Here is a 13,448-nt window from a genome sequence, read left to right on the forward strand (position 1 = left end):
ACCTAAGTCTTTTGTCTCTATGTTCTCCAGATTGAATGTTTTTATTGACATTCAGTTTCACAGACTTCCTGTTCTACCCTCTTCTATCTGCTATTAAATCCACCCAGTGAATTTTTCATTGCAATTATTATATTTTTTAGTTCTAGATTTTTCAAAAATTTCCAGGGGAAGAATACTGGAGTGGGTTGCCATTTCCTCCTCCAGGGAAGCTTCCCAAACCAGGGGTCAAACCTGCAACTCCCATGTCTCCTGCATTGCAGGTGGATTCTTTATTGCTGAGCCATCAAGGAAGCCCCCAGAAAGGGAGTTGGAAGGTATAGAAAAGAAAGGAAATAAGATCTTGTGAAAAAGAGGAGAGATTTGCTGTTAACAAATCCATGATGAAAAGGGGAAAGAAGAGACCTTCATATGAAGGTCGACTTTTAGGTTCTATCCTGAGATTTCAGAACTCTGTTCAATAGATTTTGATTTCTCTGTGAAACAAGAAACACATTGTCAACTGGAAATTAAGAGTGGCAAATTAACTGGAAATTAAGACAGAAGATGGGAGTGAGCAGTTGTCTTCAAAAGTAGGAAAGTTTCTTTATTAAGGAAATAAGGAAGGTTTGTTACATGAAAGCTATTTTCATGATTTTCTCACCATATTAGGTGACATGGATGGAGTGAACTGGGAGTTTTGCAGACAGGTAGAGAGAGGGCACAGACTTAAGTGCACTGATATCCAGTACAGTGATGAAAATTAGGCTATGAATATGAGAGGCAGTTGTGGTTGTGGAGATTGAGGAATTAAGATATTAGGGTATCAGGTGGATAATAGTGTTTGGGAAGGTGAGGAATTTTAGGAGCCTAAAGGTAAACTGGATACAGAGAAAGGACTTTGGAGGCAAGAGAGAAATTAGGAGATGTATCAAACAATATGTAGAAAAGAGTCCAGGTGATGACAGATAGTTGGGAAAGAAAGTGAGATTTTTAGAAGGATCAGAAATAAACAGGGATGAAACATGATAGAACAAGTTTTAAAGGTCCCTTAGAGGGTGAAAACTTAGTTCTAAAGTTATGGCCTGAATATTTAGCTCCTTCCAGCTCAAAAGCATTCTGGCAGCAAAATGATTTGTGAAAATTATGAGCCATTCTTCTGAAGGTCTCTGACACAGGCTTGGGCAAGCTGATGATGAACTCTACCTCAATGGCCATATCTATTCTGCCCAAAGATTTTTTTTAACACATGTCATATATCTAGCTTTGAAGTTCCCCAGCTATCCCTAAACCAAGTTGACATAGTAAGTGTAATAAAGGTACAGATGGAGATTTTGTTTTCAATTTAAAGGAGAAGTTAGTCTTATAACTATTTTAATCAATCAGCATGCATCTGAGTTTATTCAGGAGCAATGCAGTAACACATACCCAGAGCCCTTTTGAAATGAGATTATCACACTCAAATGTAATTTGTAAGTGTAGACTGAAGAGACTCTGTTCTCTTCTTATTATGGACCAGATAAGGTAATACTGAAGAGGAAAATATATGTTAGAACTTGAATTCAACGTGTCCAGCATAACTCCTTAAGCAAACAGCCCAGCCTCCTTCATGCTTGCAAGCTAAACAAGCAAACTACAGCATGGTTTCAAATTTTAAAATCTCTTTATTACAAAAAGTAATACAATAAGATGGTCATCTCATATACATTCGCCCTGAAGGTGAAGCCAATCACATTTATAATATGACAGATACTGCTTGCATGTACTCTGACTTCTTGAAAATTTGTATCTTTATAGCTGTATTATTATTTTTTTGTGTCTTCTCTGCTGCTCTTAAGGTAGGACCTATTGTTACAAAGCCCAATAAAACCTTGTATACACCCTCAGTGTCGGACATATAGTATGTACTCGGGAAGAATTTGTTGAGTGAATGGATGTAGACAATCAAAAAAAAAGACAACTAATGTAGTCTGATAAGGAAGTTAAAGCTGTAACCTCTTGAATCCAGGATCTATGACCATAATAGTTCAGTTTCTCCATCTGTTTCTCATGAAAAGTAAGAGTTAAAATAATGCCATCAGTAAGAAAAATGATCAGACCTACTTATAGAACTAAGTTTTGAATAGCAATGCCCTGAGAGTCTTAATGCTTCTATGACAAAGAAAATAAAGAGAATTAACTGGCTTGCCAAAATGTGCCAAAGAGCTGACTAGATCAAAAGGTTGTACAAGTTCTTGCAGCATTTGTAGAAATACTGAGACATTTGATAGTGGATCTCTGTCCAAGTTAGTCCTGGCTTCTACAACAAAATGCAAGAGATGGGATGGCATATAAATGACAGAGATCTATTTCTCACAGTCCTGAAGCCTGAAGGGCTGAGATTCAGGTGCCAGTATGGTCATACTCTGGTGATGACACTCTCCTGGCTTGCGGACTGCAAACTCCTCATTGTCTCCTTGTGTTTGTGCTCATTCGCTCAGTGGTGCTTGACTCTTTGCCACCCCGTGGACTGCTGCCCATCCATGGGATTTCCCAGGCAAGAACACTGGAGTGGGCTGCCATTCGCTTCTCCAGGGACTTCCTGACCCAAAGATCGAAACCACATCTCCTGTATTGGCAGACAGATTCTTTTACCACTGCACCACCTGGGAAGTCCATTACATGGCAGAAAGAGAGCAAGAGGGACCAACATAATTTATGAAGACTCCACCCTCATGACCTACTCACCACTCATAGTGCACAACCCCCACCCCCACCCCCACCAATACCATCATATCGGGGGTCAGTATTTCAACATGAATGGAGGGGAAGGGATCAGCAACATTCAGTTCATAATAGCCTCTACCAACACCAAACTGAGCACACTATTTCTTGGCATACTCTAGGGTGACAAATAAAACAGGGATATCACAGTTGGCACTACCTGCACCATTGGACGTTTCTGGTTTCGGCCTCTCCTCGTGGCTGCCACTTCGTATGACTGTATGTACTAACACTTTTCCAGTTAGTCCAATGGAAAACAAGAGTGGATAAATTGTACATCAGTTCAAGGAAGAGGAATTTGATATACAAACATATACTTTAAAAAGAAAAAATATGGTGAATTGGCAATATGTTCAATATGTAGAAATCACAGTAGCAGAAATCTTGAAGGACGACATCCAGATTTTGCCTCAAAAAAAAAAAAAAAATATATATATATATATATATATAACTAGATTGCTTAACAGTATCAATTGTTATATACTTCCTGTGGTCTACCACCAACCTATGATCACTGAGCAATTCCCTGTATGGTCCTCTGCAACCACATTACTTTGCTCTGATTTATGTATTTCCCTGTGAACATTAAGATATTGTCATATATATAAGCCCTCTTTTTCTCAATATAGTAAAGATTTAAAAAGACATGCTTCCTCTTTTTCTTATTTTCTCCTGTGTCTCTGCCTTTCCAGCTTTCTTTCCAATTTTCAATTTTGTCTGTATTTCGTCTCCAAAAGGGACATTATCTCAGTTCATACATCTCTATCCTTATTTACTATCCCCTCCTCAGCCTCACCCTTAGATCCCAGGCTCTCTCATAGTCTTAGAACTTGACTGAGTAAAGAGAAAAGTGTGCATAAGGATCAGCAGGAGATAGTCTTGGGTAGAAGTTTACTTATTAAGTACTACCTCTTCTTCTGCGCATCTCTGGGAGAGAAGATAGAGACTTAGCCTTACAACAATGTCATTCACCCTGAGAGGATGGGAAAGAATGTCAGTCCTTGGGACTGAAAAGCAAAGAGTCACATCTGATTTCAAAGGCTGAGATGTTGAGGACTCATTCTAGTTGTAGTCTGTAGCCAGAACTGGAAGCTCCCCGGACCCATTTACCTGCTGTGGCACCATAGGAATGCCTGGGGAATATGTGTACTTATTTAAAACCCGAAAGAGCTGGTAACTTCAGGAACCCCGTTCTGGGGAGGCTCAGAATTACATTAAATGAGCAAAACAATTGAAGAATTCTCATCTCTAACCCAGGACCTGGATCATCAAAATTCCAACTTTAATGGGCACACGTCACCCCAGGCCGCCAGGTTATTAAACTTGAATGCTGTGCCCTTCACCACATCACTGTGGAGTTTTCAGCAATGCCTGGCATGGTGCCAGGTGGCCTGATCATCAGTGTCTCAACAGCATAGAGCCAGCGACAACTATTCTCAAAATAAGAGGACTATTGACAGACTGAGGTTTCCTGGATTTCTGCCGAACATAATCAAGTTAGATCTAGATCCCTGGGTAGAGCGAACACTGTGGAAGTTCTTGGAGGAATCCCAGGAAGGAAGGAGTCCACGAAGGAGGAAAGAACACTATTTGTGACAAACGGAGGGAGAAGTGACATTGAATGAGAAAGTTACAAGTGAAGAATTGCTGTTCTATGCCTGTGCTGAAGTTGCCACTGCCCTGCCCACAGACCCTGGCTGACCCTGAGGTGACATACACACAATTCCCGCAGGAGGAAGCCTTGGGCAGCTCTCTCTGGAAGAGCAGAGGTTGTTCAGTCAACGCACAGAGCAGCCCAGAGGCATGTTTATCCCAGGAATTGGTGCATAAATGCCTCAACGTCCTCACCACTCAAGAAGACAATGCCCAAGTATGAGCCACATGTGTCTCTTAAGGTCCTGGGGGGACTAAGTGGCCCATGGTAACCTGCTCATTCAAGTTCTCCTAGGGATTTGCTCCCTCCCCTGTCCTATTCCCTCACTCCGTGAAGTGCTTCCTGGGATAGGATCTCCTCCCTTGATGGGAAAGAGACAGGGATATGAGAGCGAGACACACACACACACACACACACACACACAGCCCAACTTATATTCACTTACCTGATGATTCTCAGGCTAGCCTGGGTGGCATCGCCTACTGGGCTGGCCCAGCCAAGATCACATACACAGCAGGAGGATCCTCAGTCACAGGGGATCACACACTCCACTGACTGAAACTGAATGCAAGAAGGGCTGGGTCCATGTCATGTGGGTGAGACCCAGGGGACTCCGGGGCTCAGCCTTAACTGATGATAAAAGGGGAGATCCCAAGGGCAGGCCCCTTCACAGCCCCACCCAGGACACCAGCCTTCCCACCCTCCATGGAGGGAGTGCAGCTGGAGGAGGGCACACTGGGTGGGGCATCCTCTGTGACTTTTTTCCAGGTTGGTCTTGCCCAGTGTGATGTGGTCAACTAGGCAGCACCAAATCTTAAACACCCATCTGTGCAGGCCTTACTGATGAAGGCGGATGGGGTCCCCCTTGAGAGTCTTGAGCCTATTGTTGGGGGGCGGGGTGGGCAGGTCACTTGGCCCTGACTTCACCTTAACAGACAGCCTCCCGTTATGGCTTCTGAGGTTTAATATGCAGTCATTGAAGAGTATTGAAATAGTTTGTTGTTGTTATTGCTGTTGTTTAGTCACTGAGTCATGTCCAACTCTTTGTGACCCCATGGACTGTAGCCCACAAGGCTCCTCTGTCCATGGGATTCTCCAGGCAAGAATCTTGGAGTGGGTTGCCCTTCCCTTCTCCAGGATATCTTCCTGATCCAGCGATCGAACCTGCATCTCCTGCATTGCAGGCAGATTCTTTACTACTGAGCCACCAGGGAAGCATTGACATAGTTACAAGGAAGAATAGTCTCCATGCACCTTTAATACTGTACAGCATTTCTTGCAGTAAGCCTGGAATGGATTTCTTTAATGAGTCTTGAAATTGTCTGAGTAGCAGCCTCACACATCATCTCCTGTGTGGGTGTGTGTGCACATGCATGAGTGTTTGTGTTAAGACCATTCGTTTGTTTAATGGAACATACACAAAAAATACACCACATTTGTTCTTTCCTATTTTGACACGTCTTTGTTACTGAAACCATCACAGCCTTAGTAAAAACAAATGACTCAGGTCACACCTTGTTGTAGCCACACATTCCGGCAAACAAACTCACTCAGGACAATGCAGAGAGTGGAGTGCAGTTTATTACTCCGGAGGGCCCAAGGCAGAGTCTCCTCTCAGCCAAGGACCCCGAGCAGTTTTTGTGAAAACCTGATACACCCTAAGTGTGTAAGTTTCCCTGAAACTAGTCTGAACAAAGGAAAAAGAAAGATACAATCAAAGTTAACCCGTGATTCATATGCCTTAAGCCTAGGTAGTTAACAGTGGACAATTTTAATAGGCTTGTGGTCATACCCCAATAAGCATAATAGAATGTATGATTCTGTTCGGTTACACAGATAATTAGGGTATTCTTTTAGGCAATGGAGAGCCCTGGGGCTCTTCCTTCCGGGGGCCTGGTTTTCCAGTTGGCATGTTGTTTCCATAGATACTGGGCATATAGCTCAAAGTCCACAGTCCGGCCCAAGATGGAGTCTGCTTTCAAGATTAAGCCTGTTCTGTTTCCTCCTTCAACCTGACCATTTCTGCAGGTCAAGACTTCCTGTCCACAAGGCACAGCAGCCTACCAGGGCCCCCCAGTCAGCTCTGCTATCAGCTGTGGGATGTCAGGCCAGTCGCACAAACTCTGAGCTGTGCCTGCACAGGGTGGGGCTGGCAGGACATCATTGTATGTCCGAGTTCCTCTGCCTGTGACATCTTCAGGAGGTAAAGATTTGCCTGACAGCTTCCAAATGTGCCCAGGGTGCATAAACCTTCTAGAAGCCAGCTTCCAGATGGGCACTAGGAGGGGAGGCAAGCAGAGCAGAGAGGGTGGGTGGCCTGGAAACCAGGCAGCTTGACTCTGGGTTGGGGGGAGGGGACCAGTAGGTCTTTTGAGACTGGACTCAAAAGACCTCATCACACCACATTTATTGACCAGGTATTAACTCTCCTGGGATTGTTCACTGGTCTGGTGATTCATCATGGACAGGAGAGGTTCCTGCCCCACCTGCTTACAGTCTGGGGGTGGAGTATGGGGAACATCACTATCTGAAATGACTTTATTAATAGTTTAAAGCCATTATTTTTAAAAGGGGAAGAATCATTTGAAGTGGGGGTGGGGAGGGTGGAACGGTTAGACAAAGCCTTTCTGAGTTCTTCCAATTCTGACTTGCCCTTGGCCACATGAATTTGACCCTGAGGGTCTCAGTTCTTGGTTTCTACAGCCCACAAAGACAGGGACTGGCCTCCCTTCTTTGGGCTGGGCAGGGTCCGGCCCCCACTCTCTGTGATCCACTTCCCCAGCAGGACAAGCTATGTGGAAACTGGCCGGCCCTGATTCCCACCACTATCCGAGCACTGTCCTGGTTCAGCTCAGTTCAGTTCCTCAATCGTGTCCAACTCTTTGCAACCCCATGAATTGCAGCATGCCAGGCCTCCCTGTCCATCACCAACTCCTGGACTTCACTCAAACTCATGTCCATCGAGTCTGTGATGCCATCCAGCCATCTCATCCTCTGTCATCCCCTTCTCCTACTGCCCCCAATCCCTCCCAGCATCAGAGTCTTTTCCAATGAGTCAAATCTTCACATGAGGTGGCCAACGTACTGGAGTTTCAGCTTTAGCATCAGTCCTTCCAAAGAACACCTAGGACTGATCTCCTTCAGAATGGACTGGTTGGATCTCCTTGCAGTCCAAGGGACTCTCAAGAGTCTTCTCCAACACCACAGTTCAAAAGCATCAATTCTTCGGCGCTCAGCCTTCTTCACAGTCCAACTCTCACATCCATACATGACCACAGGAAAAACCATAGCCTTGACTAGACGGACCTTTGTTGGCAAAGTAATGTCTCTTCTTTTGAATATGCTATCTAGGTTGGTCATAACTTTCCTTTCAAGGAGTAAACGTCTTAATTTCATGGCTGCAATCACCATCTGTGGTGATTTTGGAGCCCCCAAAACTAAAGTCTGACACTGTTTCCACTGTTTCCCCATCTATTTCCCATGAAGTGATGGGATCAGATGCCATGATCTTTGTTTTCTGAATGTTGAGCTTTAAGCCAACTTTTTCACTCTCCTCTTTCACCTTCATCAATAGGCTTTTTAGTTCTTCTTCACTCTGCCATAAGGGTGGTGTCATCTGCATATCTGAGGTTATTGATATTTCTCCTGGCAATCTTGATTCCAGCTTGTGCTTCTTCCAGCCCAGTGTTTCTCATGATGTACTCTGCATATAAGTTAAATCAGCAGGTTGACAATATACAGCCTTGACATACTCCTTTTCCTATTTGAAACCAGTCTGTTGTTCCATGTCCAGTTCTAACTGTTGCTTCCTGACATGCATACAGGTTGCTCAAGAGGCAGGTCAGGTGGTCTGGTATTCCCATCTCTTTCAGAATTTTCCACAGTTTATTGTGATCCACACAATCAAAGGCTTTGGCATAGACAATAAAGCAGAAATAGGTGTTTTTCTGGAACTCTCTTGCTTTTTCCACGATCCAGCGGATGTTGGCAATTTGATCTCTGGTTCCTCTGCCTTTTCTAAAACCAACTTAAACATCTGGAAGTTCACGGTTCACGTATTGCTGAAGCCTGGCTTGGAGAATTTTGAGCATTACTTTACTAGCATGTGAGATGAGAGCAATTGTGCAGTACTTTGAGCATTCTTTGGCATTGCCTTTCTTTGGGATTGGGATGAAAAATGACCTTTTCCAGTCCTGTGGCCACTGCTGAGTTTTCCAAATTTGCTGGCATATTGAGTGCAGCATTTTCACAGCATCATCTTTCAGGATTTGAAATAGCTCAACTGGAATTCCATCACCTCCACTAGCTTTGTTCATAGTGATGCTTCCTAGGGCCCATTTGACTTCATATTCCAGGATGTCTGCCTCTAGGTCATTGATCACACATTGTGATTATCTGGGTCGTGACGCTCTTTTTTGTATAGTTCTGTGTATTCTTGCCACGTCTTCTTAATATCTTCTGCTTCTGTTAGATCCATAGCATTTCTGTCCTTTATTGAGCCTATCTTTGCATGAAATGTTCCCTTGGTATCTCTAATTTTCTTGAAGAGATCTCTAGTCTTTCCCATTCTGTTGTTTTCCTCTATTTCTTTGCTTTGATCACTGAAGAAGGCTTTCTTATCTCTCCTAGCTATTCTTTGGAACTCTGCATTCAGATGCTTATATCTTTCCTTTTCTCCTTTGCTTTTCGCTTCTCTTCTTTTCACAGCTATTTGTAAGGCCTCCCCAGACAGCCATTTTGCTTTTTTTGCATTTCTTTTCCATGGGAATGGTCTTGATCCCTGTCTCCTGTACAATGTCACGAACCTCTGTCCATAGTTCATCAGGCACTCTATCAGATCTAGTCCCTTAAATCTATTTCTCACTTACACTGTATAATCATAAGGGATTTGATTTAGGTCATACCTGAATGGTCTAGTGGTTTTCCCTACTTTCCTCAACTTAAGTCTGAATTTGGCAATAAGGAATTCATGATCTGAGCCACAGTCAGCTCCCAGTCTTGTTTTTGCTGACTGTATAGAGCTTCTCCATCTTTGGCTGCAAAGAATAGAATCAATCTGATTTTGGTGTTGACCATCTAGTGATGTCCATGTGTAGAGTCTTCTCTTGTGTTGTTGGAAGAGGGTGTTTGCTATGATCAGTGCATTCTCTTGGCAAAACTCTATTAGCCTTTGCCCTGCTTCATTCCATACTTCAAGGCCATATTTACCTGTTACTCCAGGTGTTTCTTGACTTCCTACTTTTGCATTCTAGTCCCCTATAATGTAAAGGACATCTTTTTTGGGTGTATGTTCTAAAAGGTCTTGTAGGTCTTCAGAGAACCGTTCAACTTCAGCTTCTTCAGCATTACTGGTTGGGGCATAGGCTTGGATTACCGTGATATTGAATGGTTTGCCTTGAAAATGAACAGAGATCATTCTGTTGTTTTTGAGATTGCATCCAAGTACTGCATTTCAAACTCTTTTCTTGACCATGATGGCTACTCCATTTCTTCTAAGGGACTCCTGCCCACAGTAGTAGATATAATGGTCATCTGAGTTAAATTCACCCATTCCAGTCCATTTTAGTTTGCTGATTCCCAGAACGTTGACGTTCATTCTTGCCATCTCCTGTTTGACCACTTCCAATTTGCCTTGATTCATGGACCTGACATTCCAGGTTCCTATGCAATATTGCTCTTTACAGCATCGGACCTTGCTTCTATAGCCAGTCACATCCACAACTGGGTATTGTTTTTGCTTTGGCTTCATCTGTTCATTCTCCACTGATCTCCAGTAGCATATTGGGCACCTACCAACCCGGGGAGTTCCTCTTTCAGTATCCTATCATTTTGCCTTTCATACTGTTCATGGAGTTCTCAAGGCAAGAATACTGAAATGGTTTGCCATTCCCTTCTCCAGTGAACCACATCCTGTCAGACCTCTCCACCGTGACCCAATCGTCCTAGGTGGCCCCACACCACGGCATGGCTTAGTTTCATTGAGTTAGACAAGGCTGTGGTCCCTGTGATCAGATTGACTAGTTTTCTCTGATTATGCTTTCAGTGTGTCTGCCCTCTGATGCCCTCTCGCAACACCTACTGTCTTACTTGGGGTCTCTCACCTTCAACGTGGGGTATCTCCTCAGGGCTGCTCCAGCAAAGCGCAGCCGCTGCTCCTTACCTTGGACGAGGGGTATCTCCTCACAGCCGCCCCTCCTGACCTTGAAAGTGGAGTAGCTCCTCTCGGCACTCCTGCGCCAGCGCAGGTGTCATCTATTAGACCGCTGCCCTGGCCTTCCTTCCAACCCTCCCAAGCACTAACTGTCCCAGGTGTCACTTATTACAGGGCCGCCGGGACTGCCCTTCCACCCCTCGGAGGATCTCCGAGGAGCCAGAGTCCGGCTGCTCGTGGCGGCGGGGGCCCACCTGTCCCGGCCCTGTTCCGCCCCTTCGCGGGTTTCCCAGGTAGCTCGGGGCAGGGAGGAGCCGCAGGGTCGTCTGTGGGCGCCTACCGAGCCTGAATCGGGAGCCAGGACCCGGTATTGGGATCCGAGAGCTGGGAACCGGGAACCCAGCAGGCGCGAGGACAGGCCCAGAGGGCACAGCGGCGCAGGTGAGCGGGGCGAGCGCACCGCGCTGGGGGCGGGGGACAGCGGGTCCCGAGCCCGGTTCCTGCGGGACCGCGCGGCCGCGGTGGGCAATGCTGGCACCCCCTGCCCGGCGCGCCGGGGGAGCAAGGGAGCCGGGGGCGCTGAGGGTCGGGGTCGCGTAGCTGCCTGGGGGCGAACAGATGCGAATATCTACCCGGGGTCGGAGCTGGGATGGGTGCAGGGGCAGGACCTGGGCTGCGCGGGTCTCTGAGCGGCCTGGGCAGTGCGGAGGCAGGGTTTGCGGGGCGCTGGTGGGGAGAACAGGGGGGCTTGCTGCTGCGGAGAGCGCGGAGCTGGGCGGGGGGTTCGAGCCACGGGGGAGACCGGGGCGAGCTCCCGCCTTTCTCTCGGTGGCGCTTCCCGGGCCGCGCAGGTGCCGCTGCTACTTCTGCCCGAGTCTTTACTTTTGGTGCTGGTGTTGAGAATCCGACAGACACCTGGGTTAGTTACCTGCGGGCGTCCAAAAAACTGGGTATGCACGCTGCTCTGACTGCAGGGGGCTAAGGCTGTCAGTTTTCATCCGGGTCTGTGTGTCCTGGGGCGCTGTCGGAGTTGGAGTGGAGGCGAAGGGTCGCGCCCCATCTCCCAGGCCCTGGCCATCAGAGCGATAAAGTGGGGAAAATCTAGAATATAAATTCTAGTTACTAGCTGTGTGACCCCGACCACATTACTTCACTGTTTCTCAATTTGCTCAAAGATAAAAAGAGTATTATAATCATGGCATGCATGCATGCATGCTAAGTCACTTCAGTCGTGGCCGACTCTGTGCGACCCCATGGACAACAGCCCACCAAGCTCCTCTGTTGGGGTTCTCCAGGCAAGAATACTGGAGTGGGTTGCCATTTCCTTCTCCAATTTACAACAGCCTTAAGTTATAGGATATTCATAAAGCCCATAGCATCTTGCTTGGTGAAATTTCTCTCCATTTCCCCCCCATGTGTTAATGTAACACCCCGTGCTTCCCAGAGGTTCAAACTCATTTCTGAATTGAAGGGAGATCCAGAAAGCTCAGATTTACCCTCCTTTAGGTGGTGTTGGTGGTGATATGTGTGGTGGTGTTGTTTAGTGGCTCAGTCCTATTTGGCTCCTTGTTACCCCATGGACTGTAGCCCACCAGGCTCCTCTGTCCATGGGATTTCCCAGGCAAGAATACTGGAGTGGGTTGACGTTTCCTTCTCCAGGGGGTTTTCCCTACCCAGGGATCAAACCCAAGTCTGCTGCATTGGCAGATGGATTCTCTCTTATTGAGATATCAGGGAAGTCCCTGATGTGTGTGTCAGGGGCTGGCATTTTTCCTGCTCTGACCTGTTAATGGTCAGGTATTCTCCAGGCTATCTTATTTCCTGACAGTATCCTAGAAGCCAAGTTTGAGAAGTGATAGTACACAGTTCCTGAATACAGAGGGATGTGTTTGGTCTGCTTCCATTATTGCTGACTGCATTTGTCAGAATTCTTCTTTGAGTTGGGTTTTGGTCCCTTGAAAATTGCCTTATGCAGTATAGAAATTGACTGGGTCACATAAACAAAAAGGCTGAGGATGTTTGCTTCAGGAATAGCTTGATCTAGAGGCTCACATAGGGTTGCTGGGCTTGTTCTCTCTCTCTGTCTCTCTCTATGGGGCGGCAAATGGTTAGATAGCATGACCAACTCAATGAACAAGAATTTGAACAAATTCTGGGAGATAGGGAAGGACAGGGAAGCCTGATATGCTGCTGTCCATGGGGTCAGAAAGAGTCAAACATGACTTGGTGATTGAATAACAAATATATTAAATACACACACACACACACACACACACACACACAAATCTTGGCTCTTTTTCCTGCCATGTTGACTGGTTCTTAGTATGGAGTGATAAAAAGCACTGGCACTTTCAGGTTTATCTGTTCCTTTGGGGCGTGGGTGGGGAGACTAGTAGGGATATCTTTCACTTTTTTCATCTCCTCCATTCTTACAGCAAATCTTATTGATATGCTAAACCAAAGTGGGGCCAAGCCATCTCCATGGACAGGGAGTGGTTTTCCACCATAGGAGTGAGTGCTTGGCTCAGATGCCACTATGATAGACAGCCCCACCCCAGCTGCCAGGGACTGGGCAAGAATAGTTCCCAATGAGAGGTCTGCTGCTAAGTCACTTCAGTTGTGTCCGACTCTGTGTGACCCCACAGATGGCAGCTCACCAGGCTCCCCCGTCCCTGGGATTCTCCAGGCAAGAACACTGGAGTGGGTTGTCATTTCCTTCTCCAATGCATGAAAGTGAAAGTGAAGTCACTCAGCTGTGTCCGACTCCCAGCAACCCCATGGACTGCAGCCTACCAGGCTCCTCCATCCATGAGGATGCATTTTCCAGGCAAGAGTACTGGAGCGGGGTGCCATCGCCTTCTCCGATGAGAAGTCTGACTTCTGGGCAGATAAAATAGGACCTGT

The 13,448-nt window shown here is 46.2% G+C and overlaps 1 long non-coding RNA gene across 2 annotated transcripts; it reads right to left on the reverse strand.

Annotated features, from left to right (window-relative positions):
• Window positions 1-1,620: 1,620 nt before the first annotated feature.
• LOC123328515 lies at window positions 1,621-10,654 on the reverse strand. Of its 2 annotated transcripts, none has more exons than XR_006543390.2 (4): window positions 10,554-10,654; window positions 4,839-4,954; window positions 2,900-3,148; window positions 1,621-2,621 (listed from the first exon to the last, which is right to left on the reverse strand). It is a non-coding gene; the product is annotated as an uncharacterized LOC123328515 (long non-coding RNA). The 2 variants fall into 2 exon arrangements; XR_006543388.2 differs by having other exon boundaries at window positions 10,495-10,555.
• Window positions 10,655-13,448: the final 2,794 nt, after the last annotated feature.

The sequence above is a fragment of the Bubalus bubalis genome, chromosome 2, assembly GCF_019923935.1.
Source record: "Bubalus bubalis isolate 160015118507 breed Murrah chromosome 2, NDDB_SH_1, whole genome shotgun sequence".
Taxonomy (NCBI): domain Eukaryota; kingdom Metazoa; phylum Chordata; class Mammalia; order Artiodactyla; family Bovidae; genus Bubalus; species Bubalus bubalis.